General features: G+C 39.1%; 1 long non-coding RNA gene across 1 annotated transcript in view; it reads left to right on the top strand.

The window, feature by feature from the left end:
* LOC106731508 (uncharacterized) overlaps positions 1-23,083 on the top strand; it is a 153,021-nt gene extending 129,938 nt beyond the window's left edge. The window contains exon 4 of the long non-coding RNA XR_012906233.2: positions 18,097-23,083. This is a non-coding gene — a long non-coding RNA (uncharacterized LOC106731508). The remainder of the gene's footprint in view (positions 1-18,096) is intronic.
* Positions 23,084-24,625: the final 1,542 nt, after the last annotated feature.

Genomic DNA, 24,625 nt, shown 5'->3' with positions numbered 1-24,625 from the left:
AGTATACATTTGCCTAGTCATGTGTATTCAGATTTTTAAGTCTTTCCTCTATACTATGAAACAAAACAAGAAAATGGTTCGATGTCATCATTTAGGGTTGGATCTTACTCTGACTGAAATCAGTGACACAACACGCATCTGGAGCAGGCTCTGATCCTTTGCTGGTTCCCTTGCTGGCATTTCAATGGCCACCACATTTCTACCTGTCTAATCTTTAAAAGATAAATTTTATATGTGGTGAACTGAAAGAAAAACATAAACAAAAGGACTACCCTTCAGGAACAAGTGTGGAGATGTGGATATAGAACACTTGCTGGAATTTCTTGAACCCAGAGAAGAGAAATCTGAGCCATACAATAAACCTGAACTATATTTATTTGTGTCTTCTAGATAAGTAATTTCCATTGTGATGTGTTATCTCAGAGATGGGACTATGGAAAATTGAGAATAATGGGCCGTATCATGCCTTCAGTCCACATGCAGAACTCACACTGATGTCACTAGGCGCTCCCTTTCACAGACTGAGGCCTATATATGACCCATAGAATCAAGGCTAGATTTTTCACATATATAACGACAAAATTAATGGAGCATTGTAATCCATTTTAAGATCTAATGAAATACACCCTGATTTAAATAGCAATTAAACAGAGAGATGTCAATAGACATTGATGAGTTTCCACATGAAGACGATGAAATTCCTGCCACCACCGTACAGCTTTTGAGGGGTAATGGCTCATAGACTCTAAAAACACATTTACTCAGATCATTATTGATTAAACATCTTTGGAGGCTTAAATGTGTGAATTATATTTCAGTAGTAACATAGAATTTACACATCCAAAATTGGATCAGTTTCAGAAAGATGGAGGCATCCTACACAGTGAACTCAGCATTTCTTCAGCCCCTTTATTCAGACCTGTTGTTTACAAGCAAGGTGTCAGAGTTCAGATGAATCCTGTTAAGCCTCCTTTGCTTACTGAAGTTAATTTGACCTCACTCTGCTGCTACTAAGTCCTGTACAGTATTTTAGGAAAGGTACTATGCCATTCCCAGGGTCTGGGTGCTCCATAGTGCAAAGAGACAAAATCTGACAGCAGCCACTCCTCTGGTCCATGGCAATGTGACTATTAGTTAAACATACCCTTTGACATAGAATTTTTGGATGACCATTTTCACTGGGGTTATTTGCAAAAGTGTTTTAGGTTATCTTCTCCAGGCAGCCCAGCTCCACTCTTCAGGCTTTAACTTTCCCAGTGTTGCCCAGGTGACCCAGCAGGCTTCAACAACTAACTTTCCTTTGCTACTCCAGGATCAGCTGCTCCACTCCTCTCTGAGCAGGTTAACATGGGCCAAAAGGGACCAATTAACCTTATATACTTCACCTGGAGGGGAGCCAGGGATTTATAAAGTCCAATGCAGGAGTCTCCAACTTTTTTAAGCATGAGATCACTTTTTGAAATTAAGTTCAATCCAAGATCTACCTCAAATATAAATACCCTTGCCCCACCTCTTTCCCTCCCCTTCTCTGAGGCACCATCCCTGCTCACTCCATCCTCCCTCTCTTGCCCGTCCTCACTCACTTTCAGCAGGCTGGGGCAAAAGGTTGGGACACAGGCTCTGGTTCTGGATTAAGGGATTTGGAGTGCAAGAAGGGCTCTGAGCTGAGCTTGGGGCAGGCAATTGGGATTCTCAAGGAGGTTCTAGGTGCAGGCTCTGGGAGAGCATTTGGATGCAGGAGTGCACAGGGCTAGGGCAGGGCTTGGGATGCCAGAGGGGGTTCATGACTGGGGTAGAGTTTTGGGATGTGGGCTCCAGCTGGGCCTTGCTACCTCAGATGTTTCCTGGGTGATGGAGCAGTGGGGCTATGGCAGGATCACCCTGTCCTGGCCCTGCACCACTCCCTAACGCAGCCAGCAAACTCTCCATCCCAAGTCCTAGAGTGCCCCCTCTCTGCTCTGTGGAGGAAGGATACAGAGTGGGAGGGTGCACCTTGACATCAGCACCCCTCTTCTCCCTGCCCTGCACAGAAAACAGAGGCTCCTGAGAGGACAGCTCCAAGGCAAAGGGCAGGAGGCTTCCCAGGGGGAGAAGCAGCTGAAGTGCTGGCTCTTGATAGCCTCTTGGCCAAACCAGTCAGGATCATCTGTGAGAGGCTCCAAGGTCTATCAGTAGATCCTGATCTACTGGTTGGTGACCACTGGTCTAATGGCAGATAAATCCTAGCTAGGGGAAGAACTAGGGTAGGATTTTAAAAAAGGAAGTGAGAGCAGGAAGAAGCTGGGGGAGTCTGTAGTCACTCTCTGGGGGGGAACTGGTAGTGAGAAAGAAACCTAATGGGAAGAATATGCCCTGGGATCCTACTCTTGAAGAAACATTAGCTACTGGTTCTAGGGTCATCCATACTAGGGGCTAGTCAGGGGGCTGGTGACACTGAATTCAATCATACAGCTGGATTTAAAAGCCCAGCTGTAAATCAAGGGGGATGAGAGGGGAAGGGCACTTGTAGCCTGCAAGATTCCCAAGAACCTGCCATTTATCCCCAGTATAGGGGATAGTCTCTTTTTATAACAGCTAAGTTCAGACTTGATGGTAAAATCTGACCCTAAATGCTATTCTTGCTGAATCACTTTTCTGGGTGCCAGCAGATCAAAACAGGCAAATTCTTTAATGTTTTTTTGGCTGTTTGAAAATTATAAAGCTGGGCTTTGAACATCCAAACTTATTTCAACTCTTGCTTCTGGATCCCAGCAGGTGCATAGAAGATCCTGAAAAGGTTTTTGTTTCTTTACCACAACTTCTCAGTAGACAGATTTCATATAATAGGAAAGGTTCCAGGTTTCATATAATTAGTGAGTTCCAGTTTTTCTTTTCTTCACCCTTTGTATCTGGGGGCTCTCGAAGGCCATAATATAACATTGACCCTTGTTGGCAACAGCTATTGCAAGATTAGTTGGGGCTCTTGTCAATTCCTCCTGGGAATGGCTGCAGCAAACGCAGACAACTTGGATTATTCCTTACCTCTTCTCCTAAAAGACATGTCCCACATCTACCTCTTTTTAAAGATGTTTATTATCTTCTGATCCTCCATGTTAGCTCAAAGCACACAATTTGGACAATTCTTGTAAAGAATCTCCATGTCACCTCCAGATAGGTGGCAAGAATAAGCTTGAGTTCTTGGCTACTAACAGAGCCAATAGTCCAGCCCCCTGATTTTGCCATATGTGGGCAAAGCTCAATCATGTCAGATATCAAGAGATTAGAAGTGCTGCAAATGACTGTAGTGGGGCCTCTGTGACTCTTCTCTTTGTTGCTGTGGCCAGTTAGAAGATGTAGATCGTAACTTGCTGGCTGCATCATTGGCAAGAGGTGCCCGGATCCCTCACTGATTTGTAAAATGTCCTTCCCTGATCTATTGAATTGTTAAGACATTTAGACTAATAGGTCTTACTCAAATGTTTATTGAAAGGCAATAATAATAATTAATAATTTTAAAAGATGCAATACACTTATCACTTTAAATCTGTTCTCTAATCAAAGTGTGCCCCTTGAGAATGTAGCACAGGTGTTGTCCACATGGTGGAAGCCAGTTAAATTTAGGCTGGTGAAACTTCATGAGAAGCAGTGAAGCATCACCATCAGATGAATGGAAGTTACTTAGAATGAAGGGAGGCAATTTACTGTTTTTTTTTTACTTTTTGTCATGTCACATTTTACTATTACCCAGTTTGCTACAAGCAGATTCAATTATATTTCTTATGGGTTGTAACAACTGTATCCAGATTAATTTGCTTTTTTACCTTTATTATTTCAGCACTGTACGGTATATGGATTTGGCCTTGTTTCTAGGTCCATTTCCCCTCCATTAGCACAGATTTTCTCCTTTATTCCTTCTTGTGATATTGTTCAAAGGCTTCTTGTGATGCCTTGAAAAAAGTTATTGATTGTTAGATCATTCCTCTTATTCATTCATGTGTCTTCTGGACCCCAGATGGAAACACCACAGCTGCTGAACTGGAATCCACTGTTGACTTTTGTCTCTGGGTTATTAGGGCTCCAACCAAGGAGGTCTGACTCAAGGCACTCCCCTTTTCCTCTATTATGTGTTAAAATTGTTATTCTAACAATTCAAAGGAAGTTCTGGGACTTGTATCTGACAAGGATCATGAGCCACAAATTGCTTTTCCTGGGCTATTTTTCTAGCCTATCTTCTGTTCTTCAGTGGTTTTTCAGTTCTTAGTAGGACCACTGCAATTCTGAGACGTGATCACCACATCCTTTCTTCCATCCTCCTGTGCTTACTCCTGCTCTGTTCATTAATTTTTATGTAGGAAGGTCAGAATCAGCCTGACAAATTGGTATTTTTCAAATTCAGCCTTACTGGCCACCAGTCATCTGCTTAAAGAAAAAAGTGAAGAAGATTGCCATGTTCTAAATGCTTTCCCCCATCATCCAAGAAAACCTCTTTTTAAAAATTCAAACTTGTGATTCAAAGAAAATGATTACTGTACAGACTGTTTCCTTTCCATTATACTTTATTTATACCCCCTTCTTGTCTAAAGGTATAATTATGAATGATCTAAGCTTGTAGTGAAAAACCTAAAGTAAATAATACATCTGTTGTAAGGACTCTTCCACTAGAAACCTTGAAAATGTTATCCTGTCTGTAGATCTATATATCTGTTATCTCTCTTTAGGTTTATTGCTATCTTTTATATGTTCCAGAGTTAAACAGGAATTAGATTATTTTGCTGTAGATCTTATCTACTTTAAATATTGATGAAAAGGAATAAAACAACATGAGAATCTGAGTATATTTTGTATTTATTACTCATACTTGTTTTCCATTACTATTTTACTTGTGGAAAATTAGGGAAATGTAACTGCACTGTTTCTCTCATTCTGTATATGGAAATAAAAACGAGTTTAGCAAAAAATATGATTGAAATGGTAAAACTTCTTGCAAAACAAAAATGATACATTGCTTTCATTAGAAAGCTAGGTGTGTTCCAGATAGTAAATCATAACTACTTCATCCAAACTTTCCCATCATGTCTTAAGAAGCAACAGCAAAACACATTTTTAATTAATGCCAACACTGTCCTAACATTTGCTTTAAATATGAGGACGAAAGAGCAGCAGAAAAGGACATTATTCCTTAAGTCCTTTGAAGCTGCCTCTTGACATGTAGCTCAAGGGAGGGCAATACCACATGTATGGTGGGTCCTGGCAAATTCTTCATGTAGCGGAAGAAGCTGTGTAATGTTTTCCCAGTTTACGTTTTGCATGATTAATAATCTTGTTTTTCAGTTCTCTTTAAAAACATTACAGTGTAAAGATTCCATTAAGATTCTGTAACGTTAATTAACATCATACACTTTTCTTCTTTCATTTGATTTGCATTGGCTTTTTTGTTTATCAAATGGTGTGTTGTGAAAATTATTCCGTTACCCTGCAGTTTTGCCTTTTTATCACCTATATATTATTCCATGCTAATACTGAAAGGTTAAATGCTATAATTATTTATGCTAATTTTAATTTTCCCTAGTGTCATAGGCAGTACAAATGAAGCAGCAGCAATTGATTATACCTCACTGACAGCAGAAAACAGAACAAACATACAGTTCCTTCCTTGAAAAGCTCATGCCAGGTTTTTCATTGTTTAGGAGATTGTGGCGTCATAAGAACACCAGTAAAAACCAACTAGTAATGATGATATGAATATTTATTTTGAGCCTACTTTTGGATGCAAGTCACTTTAGTAAATAATTTTCCTTGGTACTTTTTGGCCTAAAGAAATGGAAAATATATTTACTTTTAAAAGAACTTTGTGTAGTTAAATATTGGGGTTTAATTCTGGCTTTTGTTTGCCAGTGTTACTTTCAGGAGGGAGTGGAATTTCTGCAGTCAGGTGTTTCCGTGATCCATTCTGTTTGGCAAGGGTTGGAGAGACAGGACTTGGTTTCATTTCCCTTAGTACAGTATTACATATTATGGGAGGTCCCAAATAGGGAAAGCAAAAATTCACCTGCTTCTGAGTGTCTGCTGGTCACCAGGATTTGTTGGGGACTTTGGCCATGTAACCAAACCACTTTGGGGCCAATGTGTAATGTCAGGCACATTAGCCACGCCCTTCCACTTAGTTCTCAGTGGAGTGGTGGTCATCCTTCTGTTTGGATCCTGCAGGGCTTTGTTGGAGTGAGCAAAAACTCCACAAAGATTCTGTATCCTTTCCCCATAGAATATCCATCCCAAGACCAAGCATAATTTAACCCTTTTAAAAAAGACCTTCATTTATTATTATTATTCTCTTATTGATTTGCTCATTACAGGAAAGACCTGGACAAAGACAGAAGAAGGCACAGTTTCTGCCTCTGTCAGGTGGAGCAGTGGTTTGGTCTCTTCCATGGCACCATCTGCACTGTAAAAGGACAAACCAGGAAGACAGAGATTAGGGAAGAGAGGTGAAATGTCCAGGTGGAGACTGGCCTTGTCTGATAATACAACATTTTAAGAACATAGTGGGATAGACGGTCAGCTCCTCTGCCATTATTCCATGTTCCCCCTACTTCTGATCTTGGGGCTGGCGGGGTGAGGGGAGGAGAAGGGGGCATTCCAATCCCCAGTTTTTCTAACAGTTGCCTGGAACAGTGTTATAGAGTCTCCTAAAAATCTAATAGCGGTACTTGCATTCCAGCCTTTCAAATGCCTAGTCCTTGCCAAAATTCTGTGTCACAAACAGAAAAAATATGAAACAGGTTTATACTTATATCATCTGGCAAGAAAACACAAATTGTGCAGTTCTCTTCTTTACCCAACTACGTAATTTTAATGAAAAATGCATTATTTAATAGAGGTAAATGAAATACCAGAAAGTTAGGATAATCAGTTTCAATCACAGAACACCAATTTAAAGGAGACCCTTTCTATCTGTATAGCACTGTGGCTGTCTGGCTCAGAATTAGTGAAATATGGATTGGCCACTTTAGCACAGATGTTTATTCTCTCTTCCATACAGATCAGTTGGTTTGGAACAGATGCTTTCTTTTCCTCTTCCATAAAGCACAATAAAAAGAAAGCAAAGAATACTATTTTATCAATAAACAATATCAATAGCCACCTATTGACTTAGATATGTCAATATCCAAACCCACTGAAAAAAGTAATTTTTCTGCTCCATAATTTATTGTTTTTTTCATTTTACTTTTCCCCATAAAAAGGGTGAAGATTCCAATCTATTCCAAGTGATCTTTATTTGTAAAGAATAAAGGGTAGAGAAGGCTGACAACTTTATTTGGTTAATGATTAATATCTTTGCTTTGTTCTGCCGGAAGAATAACCACAGAGTCTTAGACAAGGGTGTGATGAAATATGGTTTGCAGGCAGTTTTAAGTTTAAAGTCAGTTTTAAAAATGTGAGGTACTAAATCCATGAGGTTATGTCAAAACCAGATTACTGTGCTACAGTTCTAGCTAAAATTTGGCTAAATTTTCATTGAAAATTCTTCACGCACAGTAGACAAGTACCCCTAGATATATATATGGAAGAACCCCCCTGTGCACAGATATCACGCTTTGTGATAACTCAGTGGCTTTTCCTCTGTGGGGCACCCTCTCTTCCTAGAACCTGTGAATTGAGGTGTGTGCTGGAGAAGAGGTGGAAACTGGATAGGTACTGGGAGGGTATGGCATATGTGTGAAAGGGTACTTTGGGCTACTTGTAAATTAATTACAGAGGATAATGCAATCTTGTGCTCTGTTACCTTCTCTGAGTAGCCAGCTTTAGTGAGCCAGAAGCAGTTGCAATGGGAGAGTCCCTGAGGAAAAGCTACAATGGCACCTCATGAATGCCTTACAGGTGGTGCAGAGTCACAGAGCCTACATTTAGATTGTTTTGGCCTTTAGCGGTTCCCCAGTATTATCTAGGGTTGTCAGTTCTGACTATTTTTTCCATGAGGAAGCAAGCCACCTCCCCTTACTGAGATGGTGCTGTGAGTGAATCCTTTCAGAGGAGACACCCCCCTAGTCACATTTTACAGATTTTTCCATACAAGGCAATGATCTGGACTAGTTTAAGCTCCACTGTATTTACTAGCTCTTTTATAATAGCTATATTTCACAGACTTTTTTGCCTACTCCAACTTTTTGCTATTTCAGCGACAGGCAGTATGAATGATTTATATTTTATTTTTTTAATTACTAATCTCTGTAGAGAGAAAATTAATTATGTTGCTTGTGGTCACACATCATGCCAGGAATAACATTTGGCATATATAGTTTAATTCAGTAGACCATCTAAAAAATCTTTTTCTAAAGTTTAGTTTTAGTTTGTGGACTATGGAGAGTTTAACTTATCTTCAGGAGGTTATTTTGTATAAAATATTATGAAAATGGGCTACTAGAATATCAGCCTGCTTGACTGATATTAACCATATGAAAAAAAAAAGTATAAGACATCTAAACTTAATATGAGAACTACAGTTAAACCCACACATTTTCCTTGTAAAATGGATGTCCAAACTTTAAAGGGACTGGCCTTATTTTTCTTTAAGATCCAAAGCTATATATTTTTGGAGACTGGGTTCCTACTATTTGCATTAATGAACACCTCATGGAAGTCAGGGAAAAATAACTTTTCCTGAAAGCTGCTATAGGTTAGAGAAAAATTTGAATAATAATTTTAAGTCAAGATGCCTGGGATCTTGTCTGAGTATAGGGGTGAAGTTTTAAAGGAAGCCTTTTTGCTTCTTACTATATAACTAAGTGGGGACAAAGTCAAGCTGGCCTGAAATATGAAATAATTTTCTAGCATTTGGTGAAGAATCCACGCTAAAGGCAGCACACAAACATATAAAATGTAAATGCTAAAATAAATTAATAGTTATATATTTGTGAGATGACAGCAGTGGTTAACCTGTATCTATGTTGATACATCTATAGATACAATAGATCATCTATCAAGACTATATGCATAAGGAGAGTTACTCCTGCTGAGGGGAAGAAGAAACTCTGCATACACAAAATGGCTACTAAGCAGCAATTCCTGTCGAGAATAGGAAGGAAATAGCTTCAGTTCATGCCATGCCCAGTCTTTACCTCCACCATGTCCCCCTTTCCCATTGCATCAATAGAAGAAGGCAGTGCTCTGATGGGAAGGAGCCCTATGCATTGCAATCTAGTGTATCTTATGGAGCAGGCCTTCCTTCACTGGTGGTCTATTTCCTCACCTGAGGTCTGATCCAAAATCTATTGAATTCAGAAGAAAGATTCCTGTTGACATGAACAGGGATTGAATCAGTCTACAAAACTGATGCTCAAACAGTGTGTTCTATGTGGTATGCAGGAAACACCTCTGGATGGTAAGCCACTGATTTCAGGCTGGTATGGTTAAATGAGGGTTTATAGTAAGCAAAAGATTTTTTGCTGTGGTTGGGACCCTACAACATACACAACCTCATTAATAGTACCCTGTGCTGTGTTTTGTGTGGGAGGTGAGTTATACAAAATTCAAATAAGAAAAACATTTATTATTTATTAATTTGCTTACAAATTATTCTTTTACACACTTACATTTTTGTTTTGCATTTGTCTTTTAAATTTCTGCAGCTTACTGAAGTTTCTCATTGTGTGTATCATTGTTTCCCTACACTATTCTTCAATATTAGTAACTGTAACACTCATAGCAATTCCAAAAAACGGAAAAGAAGGGAAATGCTATTTATTTTTGTTCCCTCTACTTTTGCAATCTGTTTTGGTGGTTGTCCATTGGTTATCTAAGAATTAGCAGTAGGATGTAGTTTAATTGGCTGAGTTATTAGATCCATTTTCAGAGCTGTGGGCAGAGTTTCAAGTATACGTATATATGCATCTGTGTGAGAATGAATGTGATGCACAAAAAAAGATAAATAAACTGACTACTCTAGGTTTTCATCTGAAATGTGCATGTTATGACATTGACCATTAGAAGAGGGGGTAATGTCTGAAGGGCCAGAATCACACTTTGTGTTGATGACAGTAAATCTGCTTGGAGCAAGGTCATAGAGGCACAATCCACCTGCCTGCCACATTCTGCCAGGGACCTGAGCCAAACAACACATTCCCAAAATTGAATGAGGCAGGACTGGAAGCAGGAGCAGGGAGAGGGCAAGGCAGATGCTGTGCTACAAAACCGTCAATGATGGCTGCTAGTTTGCCGAGTCCACAGCCTATCATACTGACCAAAAATTAATCACCTTGTTTCCTTTTTACTGTCCCCTCCATCTTTCTGTATCCATCTATCATCTCTTGTCGTACATAGAGCTTGTCTACACTACAAGGTTTCTGCAGCAGAGCGTATGCTAATGATGGACTCATTAGCATAAGTTGCAATGTCATTAGCATGAGTCACGATGTCATTAGCATATTTTCTGCCAATGCTTTTTGCGCAAGTGGTTTTTGCACAAAAAGAAGCAGTGTAGCCGCTTCTGTTTTGTGCAAAAAAAACCTTTTGTGCAAGATCCTTATTCCTCTCTGGGGCTATGTCTCAACTACGAATGAGTTACCTAGGGAGGTGGTGGACTCTCCATCCCTAGAGGTTTAAGTCTTGGCTTGACAAAGCCCTGGCTGGGTTGATTTAGTTGGGATTAGTCCTGCCTTGGGCAGGGGGCTGGACTTGATGACTTCCTGAAATCTCTTCCAGCTCTATGATTCTGTGAGTCTATGAGCCTCTTCCCCAAGAGGAAATACAAATGGAGCACTCATTTGCATATGCTGTGCTCTCATTTGCATTTCCTCCTCAGTTCCCTTTTGCGCAAGAGGTTTTTGTGCAAAAAAGCGCCGTGTAGATGGCTCCTTTTTAAAGGAAGAATGGCTCTTGTGAAAAAGAGGGCTTTTGCGCACAAAGGATCCATCTACACATATGCAAATGAGAGCTCCTTTTGCATATTCTGTTGAAAAGTCCAACCTTTTGTAAAACAAACCTGAAAACACACACACACACAAACCTTTTTCAGTTTTTCAATACAAATTGAAATTTTCCATTGTGGGAATGTGTAAAAACCATTTTCCAACCAGCTCTTCCCTTATTTCTCATGAGAAAAGCCTTTTGCAGTACAATTATTTTGCATTAATGTGTGAAGGAAGGTTCTGAGAGGTGATGATGATTCTGGAGGCAACAGTCCACAATTCCAGTGGACCCTCTTGTCTGGCTCTCATTTTGAGAAAAATTTATCCCACAGTTTAGATAGATTTAGGTTTAACCAATTTGTTGCAACTTGGATTCAATTGGTAAACAACAAGGGAAACTGGTGGTGTAGGGCTACATGTATACTGCAGTTATTTTGGAATTAGCTATTCTGGAATAGTTATTTTGAAATATCTTATTTCGAAATAGCACGTCTACACTGCAGGGAAGCCTCAAAATTAGTCCAAGGCAAGCTTCCCTAATGTAGACATGTTATCTTGCAATAGAGCCCCGGGAAGAATAACTTAGAATGGCCCTAGTGAGGGGCTATTTAAAATAGCAGAAGTGGAAAAACTACACATGCCTTATTTCAAAATAGCTATTTCAGAATAGGCGTTATTCTTTGTAGAATGAGGTTTACAGAAGTTGGACTAAGCCATCTGTTATTTCAAAATTATTTCAAAATAACGGAATTGCTGTGTAGATGCTCGCATATATATTTTGGAATAATGGCCGTTGCTCTGAAATAACTTTGCTGTGTAGACACGCCTAGACGTACATCACAGACACATTAGTGAATATTTATGGTCAAAGCCTGAGAAGTTCTAAGCACCTGCAGTGCTGCTGATACTAATAGGAGTTACAAAGTCCACAGGTCCAACTCTGGTTCAGACAAAGTTCTAGTATCACTGTTGTTGCTAGCCTTCAGCTATCTTTGCTGTCTCTGAACACAAGAATTCAGACTCTGTCTGTCACCTCCATGGAAATACAAGGCCAGGAAGGTGCTTTATACCTTTTCTTCACTCTTACACAGAATCTTGCCTTGAGCAGAGGAAAGTATATTAACACAAATATAACATAAACCTACCAGCATAAATATGCTAACTCAGAACTAGAAACAGGTTATTTTAACTGTTGTAATTTTTTACAAAACCTGAAAGTTATTTACTTTCAAATACTAATGAAAGAGTCAAAATAGCATAGCTTTATAAATAGTATAGAAAGGTAAATGCCACGGGAAATTATTTCATTAATATAGTATTCATGATTCTGAAATACTGGATAAATTTTAAAATTTCCATCCAAAATTACTAGAAGATTAATTAAATAAAGACTCTTAAGGAATTGTATACTTTGAATTATGCTCTGGAGCAATTTCTGTGTGTAATATAATGTACATCCTTCTGTAAATAAAACTTTTAAAGGATGTTGAGGATTCAGATAATTATTAACACGGTAAATAATAGCTTTTCCCCCCCAAAAAAACTCTAGTTATATACACACTGCCATCACGTTCTTTTGAAAAAAAAATTGAAAGAGCAGAGGGATTTTCTCAACATTGGCAAACATCTTTCTATGAGGAAGAAGCCTTTTCCCAAAAGAGTTCTTTCAGAAAAAGGCATGTGTCCTAGCTCTTACCATTTAGAATGAGGTGGGCAATAATTTTTGAAAGGGGGCCACTTCACAAATTTTGTAAGTGGCCACAGGCCATCCTGGAAGGGGTGGGGTTGAGAGCTACCCTACCAGGAGCTTTGGTTGGCCTGGGGTCCCTGCTGTCTGACTTTTAGGCAATGGAAGGGTCCTGGAGAAGAGGGGAGCATGCTGGGGGAAAGCCTCCCTCCAGAGTTGTCTGGGATGAAAGCTTAGATTTCATATAACAGGGTTCACAGCTCCTGGCCCCCACTGCTATCCTGTTGTCTGGCAGCTGCCCAGCAGGCACAAGCCCTTTGAATAAAAACAGTTGAAAGGGCTCACACCTCCCGGGCAGCTCCCAGGCAATGGGCCAGTGGGGAAGAACTGTGAGCTCTTTTCAATTGCTTCTGTTTAAATGACTTGTGCCTGTTGGGTAGCTGCCAGGCAATGCAGCCAACCAGCAGGCAAGCCCTTTAAATAGAAACGGTTGAAAGGTCTCACATCTCTGGCTCCCAGGCAATGCGCTGGAGACGGGAGGGGCGGGGGGAGCTGTGAGCCCGTAAGTGCTTCTATTTAATGGGCTGGTACCTTCCCATCGCCTGTCAGGCAGAATTGCCTAGCAGCCACAGGGAACACAAGAGCCCATTAAATAGAAACAGCTGAAAGGGATCGTGAGTCTCTGGCAACGCACTAGAGGTGCCAGGAGCTGCAAGCCCTTTCAGCTGTTTCTATTTAAAGGGCTCTCATGTTCCCCATGGCTGCTAGGCAATGTGTTGCCTGACAGGTGCTGGGAAGGCAGCAACCCTTTAAATAGAAGCACTTTAAAAGGGCAGGCAACTCCCTGTGCCTCTAGCGCATTGCTAGGGAGCCAAAGACGCAAGCCCTTTCAACTGTTTCTATTTAAAGGGCTCTCGTGTTCCCCGCGGCTGCTAGGCAAGGCATAGGGAAGACATGAATCCTTTAAATAGAAGCAGTTAGAAGGGCTTGCACCCCTCTCCCACTCCAAGGCAACATGCTAGGAGGCGGGGCCTGGAACTGCCTCGCAGTCTGGATCAAACCCCTAGGCTCACTGAGAGGCTTTTGCCTATACCTGGTTTAGGAGGAGTTCTTGAATAAACAGAACGGATGGAATTGTAAACAGACAGAAGCACAAACTCTATTAGAGTATGTCTAGACTACTTGCCTCTGTCACCAGAGGCATGTAAATTAGATTACCTGACATAGTCAATGAAGCCGGGATTTAAATATCCCCGGCTTCATTAAAATAAAAATGGCCGCCACGCTGTGTCAGCTCAGCTGATCATCGGCACAGCGCGCAAGTCAAGACACGGATGGTCAACAGGGAACACCTTTGTCGACCACTGCCTTATGCCTAGTGAAACGAGGTTTACAGGAATGGTCAACAAAGGCGTTCCCTGTCGACCGATCTGCATCTTGACTGCCACACTGTCCCGACGATCAGCTGAGCCGGCACAGGGCAGTGGCCATTTTTATTTTAATGAAGCCGGGGATATTTAAATCCCAGCTTCATTGACTATGTTGGGTAGTCTAATTTACATGCCTAATTTACATGGTGACAGAGGCATATAGTCTAGACATACCGATAGATAGATAGATAGATAGATAGATAGATAGATAGATAGATAGATAGATAGATAGATAGATAGATAGATAGATAGATAGATAGATAGATAGGAGAAGGTGGGGATTAATATGAAATTGAAAGGTGAATAAGGCTATGTCTATGCAGCAGCGTTATTCCAAAATAACATAGTCCACATCCACACAGCAAGCAGTTATTTCAACATAATGTTGAAATAATGTCGAGCTGGAGGACTTCTTACTCTGACTCCTGGAACCCTCATTTTACAAGGAGTAAGGGAAGGTGGAGGAAGAGTGCTATTTCTTGGACTTCCTGCTGTGTAGACAGTGCCGAAAGCCAAAATAAGCTATTTCGACTTAAGCCATGCAATTTTAGCTCAAGTTGCGTAGCTTATTTTAGCTTTAGCTCTACAGTGTAGATATGACCTAAGGAACAGGTGAAAGGGGAAACTGCAGTGGCTCATAATGAAAGGTGAACTGTCAGGCTGGAGGGATAGTGTAGTTCCTCAGGGATCTTGGGACAAATTTATTTAAAAGTTTTATTACATATTTTGCAGACAACAAAGTTGGTTATGTATAGTAGGAGTATAGTTGTAGGCCATACAACATGAGAAAAGTTCCTCCTACCTTCCCACCTATCCACAATCCTTTGAGATTGTCCTGAATTGATATCCTAGATCTTAATGTCATCAAACTCTGAGGAAATCGAGAATCTGAACCTTTGATCCAGGCTTGAATTTTCAGATGGGGTCCTTGTCTTAATAATGATCAAAGACTCAGATCTGAATCAATGTCATATTTTATGGGAAGCTGGATATGATTAAAAATCCAGATTCTTACAAATGTTTGCATTGTCTGCCATTATATTACCCATTCACTTATCTTTATAAGGTCCCTGATGAACTGAAGTGTAATTATTAATGTCAGATCAGTGCAGTGAATGAGATTACTATGCATGTGTCCAAAACAGGATATGATTGGGTTTGTTTAGACATTTTTAAGATGCTAGGAAAGAAGAAAGAACTGTACCCTGCACCAAAGATACCACTACTGAAACCTATTTTAAACAAAATAAGTATTAAATATTTTTTAAAACATGTTCAGTTATTGCAATTCCCTTTTACTTCTTGAATTATGTGTGGTTAAATACACATAAACACTCATCCTGAGACAGAAACTTCAGTGTGTATAAATATTTCGTTTCACAGTTAAGTTGCTGTACTGCTTATACTGCCCTACTGTATGTTTCAGCAATTTTTCACAAAGTGGACAGCATGTAATTTTCAACTTTTTTAGGGCAGCAGTAATTTGCTCTCCTCCCTTTTTATGATTTGTTCAAAGCCTTTTGGATGAATATGTCCATTATTCATCTTACAGCTAGGTAGGACTATTTTGCATCCTAACTCCCTTCCCCTTTTGAAGTTGTATATCTCTGAGAAGCTTAAAAGTGAAGAAGCATTCACTACACTCGCCACAGTTGGGAATGGAAACACAACTTTAATGGATGCCACACAAAAACAGGTATATAGGTAAAAATGTGTATTGTATGGAAATAAGCCAAAGCTTTTTTCATTAGTGGGGTTCTTACTCTTTAGGAATAGGAGTCAGGCATACAACACAAGGGTTCTCACTTCTTTACTCCTAATCCCAACGTATAAAGTAGGTGACGTTTCACAATCCCAAAGAAAGGGAGAAAATCAGTGCCCTACAAGTTGGGTGGCCAACTTTCTGACTGAACAAAATCGAACACTCTTGCCACACCCCTTCTCTGAGACCATGCCCCACTTACTCCATCCCCCCTCCCTCCCTCGCTCGCTCTCCCCACCTCCGCTGTCACTTGCTCATTTTCATCTAAGAAGGGATGGGAGGGTCCCCTTTTGACTAGTTGTTTGGTTGAAAACTGGACACTTGGCAAGCCTAACTACAAGTTATTCTGCAGCAGTTACATCCTGAATGAATTTGACTCTCTGGGTATTGATGACACATAAGTTACAACAGTCATTGGGCAGATGTATACTACATCCTGTGTAATTCCTTTTTCCAGTCTTCAGTGTTTCCTCCCTTTTTACATTTTTCTAACTTTTCACTTTTTCTGCTGTTTTTGTATTATTGCTCTAATAAGTGTAATTACCCCTTTCTATCTGTCATCCTCCCATGTTTGGAGAAGTACAACCCTCAACAGTACAAAGGTGCAAAAAGCCCTTGAGGGATCAATAGGCTATATGAAAAATTACTGCCCACACTGTTTAACTAGAGAAAGCAAGCGTGTCAGTTCTCTGGCATAAAAGATGTGAAAGTGCTATGGGACCTTTTTTTTTTTCAATTGAGCCCCAAGTGTTCCCATGCTACACGTGTGATGTGCATTACTAGCCGATTAGAAGTGACATCAATTAGTCACTTTTCTGCAGTTTTGACGGAAAATAAAAATGAGCTCCTATACACAAAATCTCAGATTCATCTCTATGTTGCCTAGGGACCTTTTCCCCCACAATATCAGTTATCAGTTTAATATAATATTGTTGACTTAACAATGATGTATTTCAGGCTGAAGGCAGAAATGCATTTTGCATTAATAAATTGTTTTGAGATGGATTTAAGGAATATTTCATTACACAAGAAAGGCAGCTATAAAACATATTTGGTGGTCTTTCAATCATTGCTACCTGTGGTCTATTTGTGGGGAGGGCATTTATCAGAGTGGCAGGAAATATTAAACAAGTGATAGACAGTTATTAGTTCTCCTAAAACAGAAGTCCTCATACCTTATACTCCTACGCCATGGGAAAAAATTCACTTGGTATTTTCTTTCTGGCAACTGTTCTGCTGTTCATAATTTGATGGAAAATTGATTAATCACACATTTAACTCAATGCAAGATCTTCTGCACTGTAATAAATTATGGCCATTAATCAATAAGTACAAAGTAATTCCAGGAGTCTGGAGACATGCTGGTTTCTAATAGAAAAACTTGCGCTTAGGCCTTTCTGCCAGTGACCACTTCATCTGAGGTATTTTGCACCTGCCTCAATCCAATTAGATGACATAATTAATGAATCTCAATGCACTTGATAATTTGTTATACAAAGGAAAGAATGTTTTGGCATATCCATTAAATCCTGATGTACAGCATTTTGCAAGGGGAGAAGGTGAACAAGAAAGAATAGGAGCTTAGGATGGAAATCTTAAAGATCAAGTATGAATGTGGAAAGCTCTGTTTAGTACATGGAAGTGAGTATGCAAATTAATTTTAATTTGAAAACTAAAGTACACCTATGTCCTTCTCCTCTAGATAAAAGGAAACTAGCTGTGTTTAAAAACTTCCATGGCATCTTGTCCCTTTTATGACAAATTAAATGGTATGATTAGAGTAAGTATTCAGGAAGTATTGTTTCCCAGGCAATCTAATCAATGTTTCCTTGGTTAAGTATCAGTTACAGTTTTACATATCTCAGTCTTTTTGCACCTGTTCTATGCAGCTAACAAACAGGCACTCAATAGATTTCTGTGAGAGAAAGCATGTGAAGATAAAAAGAAAACCAGTCTGCTGTTAATTCTGTCACTAGGAGACACCATGAGCAGATTTTGTTTAGAGACTTTGAAAAACAATTAGCTAAGGATTATAGGACTAAAAGGCCTTTACTAGCTGTACCTGGAAAATACTTTGCCCATTTAATGCCTTCTAAGCTGTCATTGTGCTTGAACTTCAGTTCTAGTGATTAATGAAAAGCTTCAGGGCACAGCTAGAAGCTAAAGTCTCAATTATGAAAAAGCAGTAACTAGTTTAATGTGCTGATGCTTTTATACTTAAACTGACAACTGTGAAAAATGGCAATATTTCCAATCATGCTTTAATAATTTATCATTAATTTATTGGCATGTCCAGCATACTTTACTCCCGCTGTTCTTTTTTTTCCCTTTTAGGCTCATGGCATTTTGACACAGAAGAACAAAATCTGTTGCAAAGCACTAAGGAGGAACTTCCTTTTGGTGACTAAGTGGCTATTGTTTCCAAGCCTTCCAATGTTATCAAGCAGCCCACAGTTAATCCATAGAGATACAGTATAAGCATTTTTGTGGGCCAGATCCTTGGCTGCAGTAAACCAATGTATGCAGCTCTTTCAGTTTAAGTTGACTTGTGCTGTACCATACTGCCTGAAGATATTGACTTGTTTGATCTGAGGTAAACAAGTTCATGAAGGCAAGCTTCTCCTTGACTCTGGAATGTCATTTTGAACTGGAGGAAGAACAGAAATGAACTGTCCTAAAATTCTAAAACAAAATTTAAAATGTGGAAAGAAGTTCTTTGAAAAATAGAGTCAGACTCTCAGCTGGTATTAACTGGTACAGCTCCACTGAAGTAAATGGAAATGGTGTCATGTTTTACAGCAAACGATTGTAACCAATGAAGCAAATCAATTTACACTAACTGAGGATCTGGCCCAGTATTTTTATTAGTATCTTGGATTTCTTAGTTTTAATATTTAAAGTTTCTGCTCCCTTGTTCATTTCTAGGACCTACAAAAATGGAGCTGGTTGAAGAGTATAAATCTGATTTGTGAATATTTGCATGCTGAATTTGGTCTCCTATGGTTCACAGAGTTCTATGTTGTTCATGACTATTCCAATGTGTGATATGAATTTTTACAATATCATAACTACAGAAACTTTTGAAACTTCTAGTATGAATGATTGAAAAGTCATCTGAAAATTCATAGTGGAAGTTAAATCTTCCTTTTTCTCCTTTTGATTATCCCAGTTTAGCGTTTCAATAATCCAATCAGAGATTAGTTCCAATCCTCCACTTTTGTTCAAAAGTGGCAAGTGGCAAAAGTCTTCAAGGGGTTATTCCCGTATATCTTGACCAGTCCACTGAAGTCCCAGGAACCCATCAGTTGCTATTGTTCTTAGTAGGAATTGATGGCTGCTGAGCATTTTTTAAAACATCAGTACTTCATTTAAGTGTCAATATGGGAGTTGAACTCTCTCTAAAATTTGCCCTCTGTTGTGGGCACTAGCTCCCAAATTTAAAGGTAATGTAGTCAAATACAGATAACAGTTCTCTGAATAAAGCAATCAATTAAAATATTTTATTTGGATATTATTCTTCTATCCACAGAGTAGGTTGAATATTGGAAAGAGGAATATAGAGATAAATTATTCAACAAGTGATATACAAATATAGAGTATTTTAAGTGCTTTTTTGACCAGTTCTATTAGTTGTACAATTTACACAGTAAGCCATTAAAATTACAAGGATATTTATTTCAAAACTATTTGTAAACCCTTCAATTTTTAAAAGAATAGCTGTGTTAATTTGTAATAGAGTTGTAAGCCAACTGTGACTTGTGTTGTCTGATCAGAATATATTGTTGAAAGGCTACAGCATATCTGATTGTTGTTGACATAATGTATTGCACATTAGAACAGTGAATGTGCCAAACCAAGTGATACCCTAAAACCACTAGGAGATTAGATCAAACAAGTAACTACAGATGAAAAAATGATTTTTTTTTAGAAAAAAATCTACCTTCACTTGCTTGTAGATTCAGAAAAATATTTTCTGTTTCTTAATTATGGGGTAAAGTTTTTAATCATTAGTCAAAGTTTGAATAGCAATGGAATTTTTGAATGAAAAAGGAGCTCTCCCAGTCCTTCTTCCACTGAAGTCAATACAGTTTTTAACATTAATTTCAATAGGCACAGGCAAGGCAGATGGGATTTGGTCTAGCAGTAACACTGATATCTACTAGTACTCATAGGCTGTGTCCAGACTCAAGGGTTTTTTCGAAAAAAGTAGCCTTTTTTCGAAAAAACTTCACTTGTGTCTAGACTACAGCCGCGTTCTTTCGAAATTAAATCGAAAGAACGTGGCTTTTCTTTCGACGGCGGTAAACCTAATTTCACAAGGAAGAACGCCTTTTTTCGAAAGTGCTCTTTCGAAAAAAGGCGTTCTTGAATGCAAACAGGGCATTTTCAAAAGAGAGCATCCAGACAGCCTGGGTGCTTTCTTTCAAAAAAGCAGCTTGCTTTTTCGAAAGTACTGATTGCAGTCTAGACGCTCTTTTTCGAAAGAGGCTTTTTCGAAAGAGGCTTGCAGTCTAGACATAACCATAGAGAGATTCAAGTCATTATTTTGTGAATTCCTGAACAAGAAGAATCATTCAGTCCACATTACTATCAGTTGAATATTCCTTTGATACAACACGTGATAGAGGCTACTCCCATGTCACACATGGAGAGGTCAGGCCAAATAAAGGATCCATTTTGACTCACCTAGGTGCACTTCTGACTACCATTGCCAGTGGATGTTCTGTTATTATGCTAACTTCTGTTTCTCAGGTCAATTATCTCCTAGTCTTGAGGCTTGAGAATAGCATTTCAAAGAAGCATGTAAAGTTACTCCAGCTGCTAAAGGGGAGAAGTCTAACTAGTATAAGTCAGTTTACTATCAAGCATAGGCTCATCTTCTGAATTTAACCCCTTACTTAATCAGAGTGACGCCTAATTTGGACAAATTTCACAGAGCTCTGATTGGATTAGGATCAGATTCTGTAAATAATAATTGCATGCTGAGGACCAACAGCATTGGCAGCATTTGTGATTTTATTGCAAATGCCATGACATTTGGTGTTTCCTTATTATCCCAACTCTTGAAATCATGTGACTAACTGAGCCTGAGAGTCCCCGCTTTCACTAAGAAAAAAAAAATTTCTATTCCTCATGGTTGTAAGGAAAAGATTGAAAATGTGACTCAAAAGGTCTCAAAATAAAGAGCACATCCAAATGCATCTTTTAAAAAAATCTGTTTCATGATTTTTCAGCTTGAGGTTGGCAATACTGTGGCATTTACATGAATAGTCCTATTGATATCAATTAGATTACTCATGTAAGTGCTACCTAATATAAGGGCTACAGAACCTGGTTTTCAGAGAACTCTTACTTTACTCATCTGGCTGAGTTGTGCTGCTGGACTGTTTCAGTACTTTGCTGTGATAATCTGTAGGACTGACAATTTAGACCCCAAGGGACCAATCTTGCAAGGTACTAGGTATTTATTGCAAGATACTTTGTGAAGGGCTCTAGGCACTTTCTCAGATTAGGCCGTAAATGGAGATCTATGTAACTTGTTATGCTCAATTTATTATCCAGTGATCACACACCATATCTTACAAGATCTCTAACAAACAGATCTGAGAATAAGCTTGATAATTGGCTTGAATTTCATGTAGGACCAAATTATGCCTTTATGTTCATAGTAGGATTTGAGCACCAATGGAATTTTAACCTTGAGTGCTTTCAGCATAAGGACCAAACAGAACTGCACCATCTGTGTTTCAGTATCCCATATATTATTAACAGGGCCCTCAGAATGTCACACGTCTAATTCCATATATAGAAGTAATCATGTAGTAAAATATGCTTAATGAGATACAGCATATGCCTGTGCGCACACGCACACACAAACTTCCAAAAATTTAAATACATGTAATGAATTTTATTTTTAACATCTTAAACTTTTTCCATAAGTCTAAGCCTCTTCTATATATATCTGTGCTTTATCTGACTGAGCCCATGTTTTCTAAAATAATATATCCTCTGTAAGATATGATACCTCCTCTGATGCTGCTGAAATGGATAGGAATATTGTCCATTCTGCACTAGAAGGATTTATCTCATTTTTCTTTTATCTTAATGTGTTATTTTTAGCAGTTATTAATGCTACTTTAATCCAAATGTTGTTTGCAGAGGAAGCATCCAGGTATTTCTTTTGCCATTTAATACATAGAGAGCTGGGGAATGCTGTAAATCCAGCCCTATAAATTCTACGATAGGACTGACTACTTTCTCTCCAAATTCATATCCTTTTCAATAGGGACAGTTATGATTGTGTCTCTGATTATGGGATAAAGTTTGTAATCATTAGTCAAAATTTGAATAGCACTAGAATTTTTGAATGAAAAAGGAGAGCTCCCAGTCATGAGTGAGATATAGAGAAATACATTTTATGGATGTTGTGCATCACAATGAGAATTAGGGTCATGTCTGAAGTAGAAAACATTTAAGTGGCAGTCATCGCTCCTTTGCTGCTAGACTGGTGTGGGTTGCGTTGACCTATTCAGCATGACTCCTGTCTCTTCCCAGGCTGACTTGCCTGGATGGTATCTTAATATAATTCCAAAGTAACACCCTTTCTAGAAGTTTTGTGACATTAAGAAAGCCCATAAGTACATTACTATGTGGATAAAAACTATCCATCCTGGGTAAAGTGTTCACAAATTCTAAGTGATGATGAGCCCAAATCCCATTTTCCAAAGGTGATTTAGGAGACTAAGTCACACTAAAAGTCAACAGGTGAGCTTGACAGTTTTATCCCTTATCCATAGCATGTTTGGAAGTTCCCAACTGTTTGTGAAAAAACCCACATTTGAGAAATGAAAATGCGTTTCGGTCCTGCTCTTAAGTACATAAAAACCAATGAGTGGTTTTTTTAACTAACCAATGGGAATTGGACAAAACTGATGATTATTACTGATAATTAGAAGTGAGAGAGAGAGAGAGAGAGACTAAATAGAATCAGGGTTGTGGCCTGTTTGTGATTAAATGAAAGAGCTGGTGCTTTAAATCATATTCATTGGAGAGCTATAATACTATCATGGGAGCAGCAAGAGATCCAGAGACTGCAACTGTGGGGGGGTCACAGTGTGGAAGAAATCTTTTGTCCTCTCAGCTGTAAGGGACAGGCACAATGTGGTCATAAAGTGTACACAGTTTAGTTCATAGCATGCCTTATGTCACAAGCTAAAGCATGAGGCCTCAGTCAACAGAGTTCAAATCTGACAGCCTCTATCAAGCAGCATAGTTCCTCACTCAGTAGGGGTATGTCTACCCTAGCCCCCTAGTTCAAACTAGAGAGGCTAATATAGACATTCGAAGTTGCAAATGAAGCCCAGGATTTAAATATCCTGGGCTTTATTTGCATGTTCCCGTCCATTCGCCATTTTTAAATTTCACTAGTCCGAAGTAACTGCCTGCGGCTACACATGGCAGTGAAATGGTAATTCAGACTAAATCCTTAGTTTGAATTAACTGTTACTCCTCATGGAATGAGTTAATTCGAACTAAGGACTTAGTTCGAATTACTGTTTCACTGCCGCGTGTAGCCATGGGCAGTTACTTCAGACTAGTGGAATTTAAAAATGGCAACTGGATGGGAACATGCAAATAAAGCCCAGGATATTTAAATCCCAGGCTTCATTTGCAACTTTGAATGCCTATATTAGCCTCCCTAGTTCGAACGAGGGGGCTAGTGTAGACATGCCCTATGACTACTTGCCTGTTCCATACACACAGCGCTTTGGGTAATATGTTGCCTGTGGGGAGCACCTTGGAAGCAGCCCTGCTGTCCATCAATTGCAGGGGTCTGCATGTCTGGTTGAATAAACACAAAATGTTCATAGTGGGGAGAGATGGAGCTGAGCTCTTTATTCTCACCCATCCTCCATCCCCATGCATAGCCAGAATTTTGCCTTTAATAGCTAACTATTTGTATGTAATAGTCTCTGCAGCCCTACCTGAATATCTTCTGGAGACATTGGCTCCTGAGAAGCGTACCCAGCTTGTTTTGGAGTATTTTATGTTCACATTCCGATATCATAGAATCATTGGAAGAGACTTCAAGAGGTCATCAAGTCCAGACCCCTGATAAAAGCAGGACCTATCTCAACTAAATCATTCCAGACAGGGCTTTGTCAGGCCAGGACTTAAAAACCTCTAGAGATGGAGATTCCACCACCTCCCTAGGTAACCCATTCCATGAGAGGTCTTAGACTGCTTATATGGCTCCAAAACATGTATTATGTGTGTATTACATGGGTAAAAACTTCCTGAAAAAGGTACCAATGCTTTAAATTTAATTTAAAAAAAATAGGCAAAAGACCTGAAGGAAGACCCTACAATAGTGGGTCTCCCTTAGTTGAAATGGCAGTGCAGTGAAGTTAGGAAAGGTCTTAAGTTATGGAAGAGTCTATCTAAATATCCAGAAGACCTGAGATAATGTATATTCTAACTGATGTACTACAGATGCACTTCCAGTACTGAGGTGGTGTGATGGGAAGATCAAATGTAAAATGTTTAGGGTAGGAGACCAGAGCTTTCATTTAATAGATGCATTTTAGGTGGCTCACAACAATTGGAGTTTTGATCATCAGTCTCTGCCTTTTAGGATGGCAGATCTGTTTCTCATGCATTCTTTGTAGTGTGAAAAAGTATCAGATTTTCCTTCTCTGCCCTACATTACTCAGGTCAGAGAGGGAACATCCTATTTTTATAGCTTTGAAGCCAAATAGATGTTCAGCGGCTGATTTCTTCACAAATCATTCTCAGATTTTTTTTTATATTTTCCCAAAGTGAGCCCACTCTCTACCTTAAAAGAAAGGGGCAATACAACTAC

Source organism: Pelodiscus sinensis, chromosome 10 (assembly GCF_052426305.1).
Source record: "Pelodiscus sinensis isolate ZL-2025 chromosome 10, ASM5242630v1, whole genome shotgun sequence".
Taxonomy (NCBI): Eukaryota; Metazoa; Chordata; order Testudines; family Trionychidae; genus Pelodiscus; species Pelodiscus sinensis.
The sequence above is the reverse complement of the archived record's forward strand: the minus strand, read 5'-3'. Positions and strand labels throughout refer to the sequence as shown.